This window comes from Nomia melanderi, chromosome 1, assembly GCF_051020985.1.
Source record: "Nomia melanderi isolate GNS246 chromosome 1, iyNomMela1, whole genome shotgun sequence".
Classification (NCBI taxonomy): domain Eukaryota; kingdom Metazoa; phylum Arthropoda; class Insecta; order Hymenoptera; family Halictidae; genus Nomia; species Nomia melanderi.
In genome coordinates, this window is record NC_134999.1 from 16,568,883 (window position 1) to 16,582,654 (window position 13,772).

Below are 13,772 nucleotides of genomic sequence, written 5' to 3' on the forward strand. Positions count from 1 at the left end.
TTGTGAACGAGCGAATTAATTAAATCGAAAATCGAATCTAATCAAATATCTTACCCTAGATAAACCAAACGGACGTTTCAAAAGAAAAACAGCCACGCAAAGTGCCACCCCGTAACTACTTCATCCCCAAAGTCTCCAGCAGCAACCGTGAGTCCCAACATCCCGAAACTCCCAGCAAGTCAGCGAACTAACGAACGCGCCCCGAAAACCTCCACGTCCGATCCCGAAGCTAACATCGGGAAACCTCCAACAGGTTAACGAAACCTCGTACAGCACGGGTATGCTACCCCGAAAAACCATCGCGATTGGTCAACCGTAGGAAGGAAAGAAAGAAGGTCAGCGAGGAATGATCGCGAAGGGGTCGCGTGGCCTCGGCCTTCGACATCTCGCGCTCGTTCGTGGAAGACGGACGAGAAAGAGCCGCGTGAACGTTCTTCCAGCCGCGGGGGTGGCTGGGAGACGAGCGAGGCACGGCGGGAGGGGTGCAAAAGTGTACGGCGGGGGTGTTCGAAATAGTAGATGCTGTCGGAACGAGGTTGCGGCGTTCCTTCATGCGGCGGTCGGGCCGCGCGAGGCGGCGCAGGCGCGCGTTCCGCGCCGCGGACCGGTCTTGCGCGGTGCTCGCCCCGTCTACGGGGTGCGTCCGTGCCGGCGACGCTCTCCATGGACGGCAGACAGTCAGCACGGCACTCGACGAACGCCGTTTCTCGTCCACCGCTCGCAGAAACCGCGTCGATAACAGGGGACCCGTCCCCTGGGCAGCCAGATGTCCTGATCGACGCTCGAGGAACGATCGGCCGTGTCTTCGTCGAAGTTAGCCCGAGTGTCTTTGATCGGCAGCACGCGTCCTGGCCTCGAGGATGCTGCGTTCCACTGTGGACAGCAACGTGGCGAACCGCGGAAGGGACTTCCTAGACGGATTCTGGGTTACGGAGACTGCGGTGTTGATAGTTTAGGGTATACAGTGGAAGCCTTCGGCTCCGATCGGTTGGAAGCTGAACGAAGGTTGCTGTTTCTACCTGGTTACTTGGTCTACCATCGATCTGGACCTCTTCGAATGATCGACTTGACTCGTCGACGCAATCGTCCGAGCGTCGTGCAGTGATCTTCCGGAAGCATTGATGAGTCTAAGCTCACGGGTGAACGGTGGAGCTAAAGGATGACACGGAGAACGGATCGAAGGAAGACTGTTGATCGGTGCTAATCGAGTGACCGATTTGGATCTTCTACCTGATCGTCTTGCCTAACGAGTGTGTCTTTCGGAGGAGGTATCGGCGAGCAACCTGCTCGCGGAGTGTTCAGCCGTGTGCCGCACTGTAGTTTCGAGCAAGGAGGCTTCCTGGAGGGATTTACCGAGGGTTTCGGGATTCTCGGCCGAGGAAAAGCTCCGGGCCGGCTTGATATGCATTCCGAGAGGACGCTGGAGAGTTGAGAGCGCTGCCACGGCACGGGACGGTAGGAGCGAGCGTTGCTTAGGTGAGTAGCAAGTTTTAGGGGAGCTACCGGGAGAGAGAGAGAAAAGTTTTTCGAACGTTTCCGAATCGATGCACCCGCCGCCGTCGCCGGCGACGTAGACGCCGCCTCGTGCAGTCGATCCGGGACACGCAGACGATTTTTATCGCGTTGCCGCAGTTCCGCTCGCTCTTGCAACCCTTGTTTCCAGTTATGGAAATCGCATGCACGGTTTTGCAGCCCCCGGCCTCGGGCTGAACGAGTATGCATCCGAGCGCAGGTTATTCGCGTAGGTACAGGTTATTTTACTGGTGATTCGGATTTAGAGCGATGGCTCGGAGAAGGAATCGAAGATCTGGAGAATGATTCGATCGAAGACTCGAAGGTTTAGAGAATGACAATCGAAAATTTGAATACTTGTAGAACGATCGAGTAGAGAATCTGATGGAAAATTAAAGATGATAACTGATTATCGATTATCTATTCGAAGAACAATCAATTGAACGATTGACGATTGGAAAAATGATCGAGTCGAGGACTGATTGCCGAACGAGCGAATTAATCAAATCGAAAATCGAAGAATCAGGAAACGATGGGACCAAAGATTGAAGACTCGAGCGGGCTTTTCGAAGTTTAATTATATCCCGATCAATGGAAAATCGAACGTTGCTCGGGGGGGTGGGCAGGCGAGAAGGGGTCGCCGGGTTGCACGCAGCCACGCTGACGAATCGTGGCGGGCATAAAACGAGCCGGAAGCCGTCGACAAAGGCGGGACGTTTATCGGGAATTTCGAGGCCGCGTGACAAGGGTGAAATTACTTCGTCGATCGCGAAGAGTTAAACGTCGAATCGACGCCTCGCAGCCGACCCACACCCCCGCACGCCGGACCGAATGATCGCTCGCCGCGGGCCCCGTAAACTGCGCCCGGTCGTTAGCCGCGAGAATTATCGGGCTGTGCGCGTTTCACCGGCTGTCGTGTTCTTCTTCACGGAACGGTATCGTCGGTGTAGATACGATTGGAAAATAGCTGCCGCGACACGGGCGAATTTCTGGGATATTTTATTGGGCTGACTGTCGGTTGACGCGATCTAGACGTAATTCGAACGCTCACGGTAGAAATGAGAAGATTAACTCTTTGCACTTGACATCTTTTATTGCATTCATTATTTTCTGAAGAAATGTGAACATATTATTTTTAACGTACAGAAATGTTTCGCATAAATTATGGGACAGAGTTGTTTTATTTCTGTTCCATGTGTTAATATCTTATTCGACGTTTAGATTAACCCTTTGTACTCGACAATACTTTTTACTACATTCATTATTTTCTGAAGAAATATTAACAATATTATTTTTAACTTATAGAAATGTCTTGCGTAAATTATGGGACTGAGTTGTTTTATTTCCGTTCCATGTGTTAATACCTTATTCGACGTTTAGATTAACCCTTTGCACTCGACAATACTTTTTATTGCATTCATTATTTTCTGACGAAATATTAACAATATTATTTTCAGCTTAGAGAAATATCTTGCATAAATTATAGGCAGAGTTGTTTTATTTCTGTTCCATGTGTTAATACATCGTTCAACGTTTTATATTCAATTTTTCGTTTGATCATTTTGTTGCGTTCAATCAAATGGCGATTCAGATACCTCTCGAGTGCAAAGGGTTAAAAGAGTATCGACTGATACTAGAACATCGCTTCAGAAACCTGGTCTAATTTTCTTATTTTCTATCAATATTATAAATACGTCAAATATCGGAAATCGTGTTAGACATTCATACTCGGAGAACTAGAAATTAAAGAAATTACGTCAAGGGACGTAAAGAAATTAGAAATTCATATTAACAGTACAACTACCAAATGGGTCAAACTAACCCAGTTGTTAAATAGGTAACAGATGCTTCTCTCTGAAATTACTAAAGAAATTGATTTCTTAATACGCAAATTGAATCTCAAGTCAATTGAAACGTCAATAGCCGCGTTCTCAGCATTCCCATACAAAAATTAGAAAATATTAATTTGATTACTAGTTCTATTGTTACACAACTTACGTCAGTGTTATGTCAGCAGGAATTCGGAACAATCTATTCTATTAATTTTTGTAAGTGCGCATCAATCGTATTGGAGACTCGTGCGGTTCTAGCCGCGTTCTCAGTGGTCCCATACAAAAATTAGAAAATATCAATTTGATTACTAGTTCTATTGTTAAATAACTTACGTCAGTGTTAGTCAACAGGAACTCGGAAGAATCTATTCTATTCATTTTTTTAAGTGCGCATCAGTCGCATTGGAGACTCGTGCGGTTCTAGCGTTAAGGGATGCTCAGGGTGGCCGTTCGATCCGCAACAGTAGGACGACGCGTCTGTCGATTCGTCAGTGAAAATTCGCTTTTACCTACGGACGAGTTAAAAGCGCAGGCGTCACTCCTACATAGATAATTCATAATGACGACAGCTGGCTATAGTTGTCATTCCCGCACACGGAAACCCCCTTCCTCTGCTTTTCTTCTTCCATCGACCCTTTTTTCTTCTCTCTCTTTTTTTTCGTTATTTTCTCCGCTTCCCTCCGTTCCTCCTTGCCCCAACGGCTGCTCCCGGGTTCCTTCTCGTTCGCCTTTTCACACACGAACGTCGGGGAACTTGTGGCTCCGTCGACGTGTTACGGATCTTTTAACGTAATTGGTCGGCGCCGCGTATCTCGAGCAGAAAACTACTTTCTTTGTCTATGCTGCGGCGTGGTCTTTTCTCTCGATGATTAGGTACCGTCGCGGATTACGGCGATTCTTCGCCGACGGGTTTCGATAAGGAATTAACACGAGGATTCTGTAGATTTAATTAAGGATTCGTCTTAGCTTAACAACCCTTAGCGCTCCAAATGGTTTTGTCTATCAGCAGCTCCAATCGATTTTTACAGTATCCCTTTCGAAAATTAACCCTTTGCACTCGAAAGTTTTTCACTGGAAACATTTTTCGACGAGATATAGACGACATTGTTTGAAACTAATTTAATGATAATTCACAGATAAATTAAGCGACGAAGCTATTTTATTTAAATATTCCCTATAACAATACAAAGTTTAATTTAAAATACTAAGTATTCAACTTCGTAGTTTTGCTGCATCAAATCAATTGGTGACTGAGAGTCACCTCTCGAGTGCAAAGGGTTAACAATGTAACAGTTCTTAGATCTATTTTCCTTCTCAACAGAAAATTTGGAAGTAAAATCCAATAATCTGAGGAAAGTTTCTTGAAGATTCATTGAAATATTTAGTACTATGGCTGGTGCAATATTGGAGCTTACAGAGTTCAAAGGGATAATACAAATTAGTAAACTTATAAATTTACAAAGACATTCTGCTAGAAGTGAAACTTGTATACAAGGAATCTTTTCAAGTAGATCGAAGTTAAGATAGAAATTATCGTCCATTATTAACGCGTTTCCACGGTGGTCACCGATGACTTGATTTTAAATGAAAATAATTAGTAACATAAGTAGCTAGATCATAACGTAATATAACTACTGCAATACTACATCATTAATACTTATTTTAAATATCATTGGCCTTTGTTGTTAAAGAACATTATTATTCAAAACGCTAGAAATTCTCGTGGCAGTCAACGTGTCAACACTAACTAATGAAACAACATAATTTAATTCCATCTATATTACATTTATTAAATTACTTCGACGAAAATTGTAAAGAAACTCTCACAGTTTATACAATACTATATCACTAATAATTATTTTCAATATCATTTGCCTTTGTTACTAAAGAACGTTACTATTCAAAACGCTAGAAATTCTCGTGGTAGTCAACGTGTCAACACTAATGAAACAACATAATTTAATTCTATTTGTATTGCATTTATTAAATTGCTTCGACGAACACTGCAAAGAAACTCTCGCAGTTTATACAATACTACATCATTAATACTTATTTTAAATATCATTTTCCTTTGTTGTTAAAGAACATTACTGTTCAAAACGCTAGAAATCCTCATGGCAGTCAACGTGTCAACACTAATGAAACAAATAACACAATTTAATTCCATCTATATTACATTTATTAAATTGCTTCGACGAACACTGCAAAGAAACTCTCGCAGTTTCATCTATTTTCTCGAATGTTTCCTGAACTTCATCCCCCGAAGGCACTCCAACATCAAAAACACCTAACGCCTCGCGCAATCATCAACTCGCGGATCCCATAAAAAGCCGCTGGAGAAAAGAGAAAAAATCCCGTCGGCAAGTTCCTGGAACTAGTAACGACCCTAGAAAACCGATTCCCGCCGCGGGAGTCGGGATCGTGGCCCTCGAGGGTCCGCGACGAATCAAGAGGGAACTCGGAAGGGCTTTCCGGTCCTTGGTATCCGGCACGACCAGCGGAATCCTTCGAGATTTCTCGATCGAAGCGGCAACGCAAACAACTCGCGCGGCATTAGGAGCGTTAAGTGAAAATTGTTCGTCCCGCGGGATCGGTTTGTTGCCGCTCGTATCGTGTTTATCCACGCCGCGGCCCATTACGCTCCGACCAGCGATATCTCGTTTCTTTTCTTCCTCCAAAGGGAAACGAAATGCAACGGAGAAATCAAGGAGCGAATAGAAAGTACATGATTCCAGGTGTAAAATTAGCTTTGAAGTGAAGCAATTGGTTCAGCGTATTGTATCTGTGAATCTAGCTACAGTTTGTTAGGACAATTTTATTTGGCTTCCGATGTTCATTGAGTCATAGAAATTCTTTGTTTCTGTTAACGCTTTGTACTCTTAACCCTTAGCAGTCCTATGTCGAGTCAGACTCGACATTCTATTTTATTGCAACCTCTACCTGTTTTAACAATTTTTTCTATATTTATCTGTAGCATCACAATTTTACCATTTAAAGGTAACGTTTCAATGACTCCTAAATATTCTTGAATAAATAAGTAGAGCGTCATGTTAAGCTGTAATTGAATGAACTAACGTCGACGTGAACCTCAAAGTGAGAAACCAAGAGCACTTCGGACCGCAAAGGGTTAAGGTAGCTCAGTCATCATTCGATTTGATGTGAAATTACAAAGTCTTACATAGAATATTAACCCTTTGCACTCGGAAGTATTTCGCTAGACAATACCAAGACCTAACCAAGTACATGAATCCAGGTGAAAAATGAGCTTTGAAGTGAAGCAGTTGATTCAGCGTATTGTATCGGTGAATCGAGCTACAGTTTGTTAATACAATTTTATTTGGCTTCCGATGTTCATTGAGTCACAGAAATTCTTTGTTTCTGTTAACGCTTTGTACTCTTAACCAGTTAACTGTGCTTCGAGTATACACGTCATCGTGAAGCTTCACATGATACTAATTCTTTCAGCAAATTCTTTATTTTTCCACTTAAACATGTAATTCTTCTTTGTTTCGTTTTGATCTTTCATTAAAATATACTCTATGTGTGTTCGTCCTGCGTTCGACGAGTACACGCTCAAATAACATAACTGTGGTAAACAATACCACTCAAAATATAAATGGCAATGGGAATAGCTTCATATAATACAGGCTTGGCAGGGAATGGGTTAATATTAACCCTTTGAACTCTGTAGGCTCCAACATTGCACCAGTTATGATATTAAATATTTTAATGAATCTTAAAGAAACTACCCTAAAATTATTAAATTTTCCACACATCCAAATTTTGCACTGAGAAGGAAAATAAAAGATCGAAGATGTGTTATAGCATTTCTTGTTTTCGCTAAGAATACTATAAAAATTAGTTGCAGTTGCTAATAGATTACAAAACAATCTGCAGTGTTAAGGGTTAAATATAAAAATTTACAGTTTTACTGTGTCAAATCATTTGGTGACTTAGAGTCACCTTTCGAGTGCAAAGGATTAAACTAAAATTAAATGAAAATTGGAATTCCCTGAAATTCTCGTTGGTCAGGCTCCTTTTTTTATCCGTTGGATAAATAGAGATGGTTTGCTCTCGAGCACTCGTAATCCTAAGGCTGCGTTCTCTTTCCAGTCCGGCCGGAGGAAGGAGGATAGTGGCCAGGACTCGGCGAGCGAGAGTATCCTTCTCGCTTCTTGGTCCTTTGAGACCTTTATTAGCAGCGTTTATGTACCCTGGTCTCGCGGAGTACACCTTCTGGAAACTTATCGCCACGGGCATTTCAAATAACACCGCGGTGTTTTCTTCCGGCCTCCCGCATCCCTGTTTTTCTCATCACGCCGCCACCACCTCGGATTAATTAATCCTTTGTGCGTCGATGTATCTTTACGGACCCGCCGCAAACGGTTCAACCCTTTGCGGACGAACGTCGACATGTCGACGAGATGAAATGTTCATATTCAGAAGTTCGTATTTAGTTCGAATGATTTAATTACTCGAACAGCAAGCGATCGGCGCGTAGTTTCTTTGTTTTCTATTAGTTAAGCGATTGATGTATAATTTATGTTTATCTCTTGGAGGTTTTGTACGTTTCAAAGAATCTTCGTCTGCAAAGGGTTAATGTGTTCTTTACTGGATTCGCGATGATCGCGATGCTGTTTTGCTTGCAATTGAATCGAATCTTAACTTTATAATATGTTAGAATTGGAATTCATGGAATTAGGCTGATGGTTTTATATTGAATTCAATGAATTCGAGCGATTGAAATTTTGTTGGTTGCTTTGTACTGAGGACGTTCATTTTTACTAACTTTTGGAAAGTAGTTCTTATGTTTGATCTGTGATTAATCTTTTGTGGAGGATTGTTAGAGGCGTTAGAATTTGTTGTAGGAAACTAAAGTAGGTGTTATAGTGTTTAATAAAGGAAAATAAGAGAATTATGTTGTCACCTTTTACAGCTTAGATTATTCATTTGTTATCCACTTATCTTTAAGCAATGGAAATATTTCTTTTAGAAAACTAGATTAGGTATCATGATATTTATCAAAAGAAAAGAAGAGAATTATATTGTCACTTTTTATTGCTTAGATTCTTCATTTGTTATCCATTTATCTTTAAGCAATGGAAATATTTTTTTTAGAAAACTAGATTAGGTGTCATAATATTCATCAAAGGAAAATAAGATAATTACATTGTCACCTTTTGTCGCTTAGATTATTAATGTATTATTTACTTATCTGTAAGCAATAGAAATTCTAGACTTTAAACGTCCAATATCTAAAATGACAAGTCACAAAACAAATTCCAATCTGCCCGTTTCTAGGGCCGATAGGATCTAACTCAAACAGTATTTCCAGTTAACAAAATTCCGATATCTTTCCAGGGTTGCGCGACTTACAGTTAATTATCCAACTTTAATTAATAGAGAAGCGGTGGAACGTTCGACTTTCCGAACGACTATTTTCCCATAGTCAAACGAAATCCTCTTACGGCTTTCAGCGAGAGGATCGCGCGCAAAGCGTGACTCTTCATTACGGTATTGTTCGTCGGGTCGTTTCTCTCGCCGCGTTTTTCCTCGCCCATCCGTTTGCACCGCTGCCCCCTCGGCAGCCGCTATTCCCGCAGCCCGGTCGATTATCGTCGAAACTGCACGAGTGAAGTTCGAAATCACGGCGAAAGTTGCATTTCCGAAATTCCGCGCGAGAACCGGAAATACAGAGCTACTCTTTCCCTTTTCGCGACGTGGTTTCGTGGGAATAGTTAACAAATTACGATTAACTCGAAAAATCTCTCGTTATGGTGTCTAACGAAATCAACTTCCGAGATTTCAAATAGAATTGAACAAACATAAGTATTATTCAATTCGTTTGAATGGAAATCACATATTGTTCTGTTGATTTCGCTGTGAACTTTCGCGAAGATTTCAAAGAATTGAACAAACATAAACATTATTCAACTCGTTTGAATGGAAATTACGTATTTTTTTGTTGATTTCGTTGTGAACTTTTGCAAAGATTTCAAATAGAATTGAAGATCAATACATATCCTTCCTCTATTATCAACGATCATACCTCAAAACACAGTTGACAAATCGAAACTGGAATTCTCTTATTCAATAAATCATCAACAAGGTATCTAAATCACCAGTTGAAAAAGTAATCGGAACAAGAAATTCTAGCATAACCTAATATCAGTTTCACAAAGAAAATTACTTTCCAGAAACACTATGAAAATTCTATTACAAATTTGATATATCCCCTAACATTTCACATGTCCTCCGCAATTTGGCAACTTCGAAATTCCCGAGAAATCCATAAAAATCCGCAACCTAATTAGATTGGCTGCCGTACGACAGTAGGAAGGATGATTTTCTCAATCTTTCTCCTCGTATTCCGACGATCTGGAGCACCGTGCGTCGTTCCCGTTCCCGTTGCCGGCCGTTCACGCGCTTTAATTCCTCGTTCCCGTCGATGCTTTAATTCGTCCGGCTAAATTGAAAACTTTCTCCGCCGGAGCTTTTCAGGCCCGCTCCTTGCTCCGTCCAGGATATCGGGTTCCGTTGTCCGACCCTCGTCACCTGGCCCTGCCTCGTTCTTTTTCAACGGAGCCTCGCTATATATTTCGAGAAACTGTCACCGCGGTTCTGCTCAATTGGCCTTGAATATCGCGGGGAATGGCGTCGTCGAGCGAACACTCGAGAATCTTCCTTGGAATTCGTTGGAGAAAATCGGCTCGAATTTATTGGCGCCGATGGTTAAAGAGAGAACTATCGATATGTCATTTTCCCTTAAGTTCTGACGTTCGGGAGGACGCGGAACTTGCCTGTCACCGATATCTGTGCTGGTAGATTGGTCGAACTTCTGCCGCTGTTTTCCGGTGATGTAAAAATATCTTCGTGGAACATTCGAACCGCTGAACGTATTTTTAAACTATTGCTGTGAATATTGAATGGACTGGAACACGAAGCGTACACTTTTAATAGCTTGCACTGTGATCTCATTCACGACTATGCTTGACAATACATCGTTCGTAATTTAGTACGAAACGAAAGAATTTGATGCTTATAGCTTCACTCTAAAGATGGAAGGTGGACAATAGACATGTAATATTGAATTTGTATCATAGAGAAAAATATATCCTTTAGATTTGTCGAATTCGCTTGATATTATCATTACGTTCACAATTTAGTAGAAAGAGGAAGAAGCTAATGCTTATCCTATTTTCACTCTAAAGATGAAAGACGGACAATAGACATGTAATATTGAATTTGTATCATAGAAAAAAATATATCCTTTAGATTTGTCGAATTCGCTGGATATTAACATTACGTTCACAATTTAGTAGGAAGAGGAAGAATGCTTATTCTATTTTCACTTTGAAGATGAAAGGTGGACACTAGACAACTAACACTGAATTTCTATCAGAAAGAAAAATATATCCTTCCGATTTATGGAATTTCTTTAAAAATGATCACGTTCAAAACTTAGTAACAAAAGAAAGAATGCTTATTCTATCTTCACTTTAAAGATGAAAGATGGATAATAGACAAGTAACATTGAATTTCTATCATAAAGAAAAATACATCCTTCAGATTTATCGGATTCTCTTGAAAATTATCATGTTCAGAACTTAATAGAAAAAGAAAGAAAGCTTATTCTGTTTTCACTGTAACGATGAAAGATGGACAATAGATAACCAACACTGAATTTCTATCATAAAGAAAAATATATCCTTCAGATTTGTCGAATTCCCTTGAAAATTATCATGTTCAGAACTTAATAGAAAAAGAAAGAAAGCTTATTCTATCTTCACTCTAAAGCTGAAACACATTCAACAGACAACCACCACCGAATGTCTATCATAAAGAAAAAACGATCGTTCAGATCTACCGAATTCGCTTGAAATTATCATCAAGAGCCCGACGCGTTATTATAGGTTAGTAGGTTAATGTCACCCCCGATTCCATTCAAGCGACCCGAAAATAATTATTTCCATAAATTCCCCCGGAGGAACAGGCAATCGAGTCGATGATCGGTGCGATCATTATTTCGCGGGATTTTTCATCGTGCCAGATCTTATTCCCGTCGGCAACGAGGAAACGAGGAAAGTTACGATCGAGGGGGTGGCGCGACGGTTAGCTGGAACGATAGCGAGGAGAACCGTGCCGTTTGGAAATATTTTCTCGAGGCGTTATCGAGTTTCTACCATTCATTCCGTTCGACGGTGGTGCACGCCGTGAAAAGCGACGTCGCGCCGCGATGGAAGTTATGCGGGGATTTTGTAAGTAGAAGGACCCGTTCGAACGTTAAGAAGAAGTTAAGGGCTGCTTTAAAGCCCGGGACTCGCTGGAAATCCGATCGAGCCCTATGCTCGCCACCGAAACTTTCACCGACCTCTTAATTTACACCCCGATATCGCAGCATATCCTTTCTACCCCATGAAAATCGCGCGGACGTCGTCGCGCCGCTTCCTACGTCCCATTAATTTCGCCCCGGGGGATTTATCGACCGTATTTCTCGCTGGAATTTCGGGGATCGTTACGATATTTTAAGGATTAACCGTTCGACTGTGAATTACTTGAAGGAACTCGATTTCCTTTTTACGAGATCATTTTTATGAGTAATATATCTCCTGTACGGAGGAAGCGATATATATCAACTGTTAGCGGTCCAAACGATTTTCTAATCTATCAACGAACTACAAGATATTTTTGTAATACCCCTAGGGAACTTTGAAAATGAATAACATTTCTTGCATCTTTTTATTTTTCTTATGCAAAATTTGAATTTGTGAAATTAAATAATAGGATAGTTTCTTTACATTGATTCATTAAAATGCTTTATACTATAAACGTCTGGTTGGGCTGTTTACAATCTGATATAAAAATAGAAAACTCTAATTCAGTTTCTGAAACGAAAGAAGCTCCACTATACTGTCTAAAATCGCCCCTCTATCATTTTATAGAATCAAATTAACTTTATTATAATTATCCATTTCTACTTGTATCATTATCTGCTTCGAAATAGAAAAACGTCCAATCACGCTATTCAAAATCTCCTCATATAAAAATAGAAACTCCCAATTCAGTTTCCGAATCGAAAGAATTGCGATCGCGCCTCCACTACACTTTATAGAATCAAATTAACTTTATTACAATCATTCATTTTTACTTGTATCATTATCTGCTTCGGAATGGAAAAACGTCCAATCACTCTATTTAACCCTTTGCAGTCGAGAGGTGACCCTCAGTCACCACTTGATTTCCTACAGTGAAGCTATAAAGTTTGATATTTAATATTATACTTCATACAATGCATCGATCTAAGAAATATTAACGTAAAATAGCTTTGTCCGTCAATTCGCGTGAATTTCTCGTCGAGTTGGTTTTACAAAATATCATCTTCATCTCATCAGAAAATGTTGAAATATTTCTAATGAAAAACTTCGGAGTGCAAAGGGTTAAAATCTTCTCATATAAACATAGAAAACCCCAATTCAGTTTCCGAATCGAAAGAATCGCGATCGCGCCGCTCGCTAGTTTTCCATCGTGTTTTTGCGAAGACCAGTGGCAGTCGAACGGTTAACGACAGGAATTCCAGCAACTATTTCGATTAACCGCGCGAGAATTCCCACGGAGGCGAAGTTGGGCGAGGGAGGATTCCGCGGCGGACGCGTCTATCCGGCCGCGCGATCTCCGCGCGGCAATTACAGTCATTAATCTCCCGCGGAAACAAAAGGGGGGCAAATGAAACGCGGGTTTATAAAACCCTGATGGCGGCGGACGCGCGCGAGGAGCCCCGCAGGGTGTCGGCCAGCGGGCCGGGGGTGGAGAAAGGGTTGCGGACGGTGGGAGGGCGGAGAGCTGCGGTTCGACGACTCGGCGCTTTTATCCGTCGCGCGATGGAAACGAGATTTATCGGTTGCCCGGCGGCGGAGAGGGAAAAAAAACGGAATCGGCCGCGTCGGTTCCCGGCGGAACCGGGTCGGTCGGGATTTTCGTCGCGCACTTCCGCCAGCCAGAAGGTAAAAGTCCCGGGGTGAGGAAGTTCGCGGTAAACCCGTGGGTGGGCCGGAAACATCATCTCGTTGAACGGGCGCAATGAAGTTTCGCTCGCCTTCGACGGACGCGAAGCGTTTCTGCTTTTTCAGTTGATTGCCTGGCCAGCGTGCGGGTGCTTTTTGTTAACCCTCCGGCGCGGCGAATTTGGAGGTTCGACAGAGGATGTACTAGAGTTTTCTGTGAATGTGTGGATGGGAGATTGTTTGGGAATTATTGTATTATGTATTGTATTTTTATGTGAGAATTTGATTCGTGGTGCTTGTGGTTTGAAGTTGAAAGACTGAAGTTGGCTAACTTCAGATGAAGCGTGACGAGTGATGAAGAGTGATGACGAGTGAGACTCGTGATGAAGATTTCTAGACTAATTTGACAGCAATCAATATTGTTCAT

The 13,772-nt window shown here is 41.8% G+C and overlaps 2 protein-coding genes across 5 annotated transcripts in view; one reads left to right on the forward strand and one right to left on the reverse strand.

Annotated features, from left to right (window-relative positions):
- LOC116429471 (uncharacterized) overlaps positions 1 to 13,772 on the reverse strand; it is a 91,219-nt gene that overhangs the window by 60,318 nt on the left and 17,129 nt on the right. The window lies entirely within an intron of this gene.
- The window catches only part of LOC116429466 (TWiK family of potassium channels protein 18), an 81,753-nt gene that overhangs the window by 39,695 nt on the left and 28,286 nt on the right, over positions 1 to 13,772 (forward strand). For 3 of the 4 annotated variants that reach the window (XM_031982453.2, XM_076372352.1, XM_031982450.2), the window contains exon 1: positions 651 to 1,476. The exons of the other annotated variant lie outside the window; for it this stretch is intronic. The gene's annotated coding sequence lies outside the window, so the exon portion shown is untranslated. Of the gene's footprint in view, positions 1 to 650; positions 1,477 to 13,772 lie in introns of those variants that run through there. 4 annotated transcript variants of the gene reach the window in all.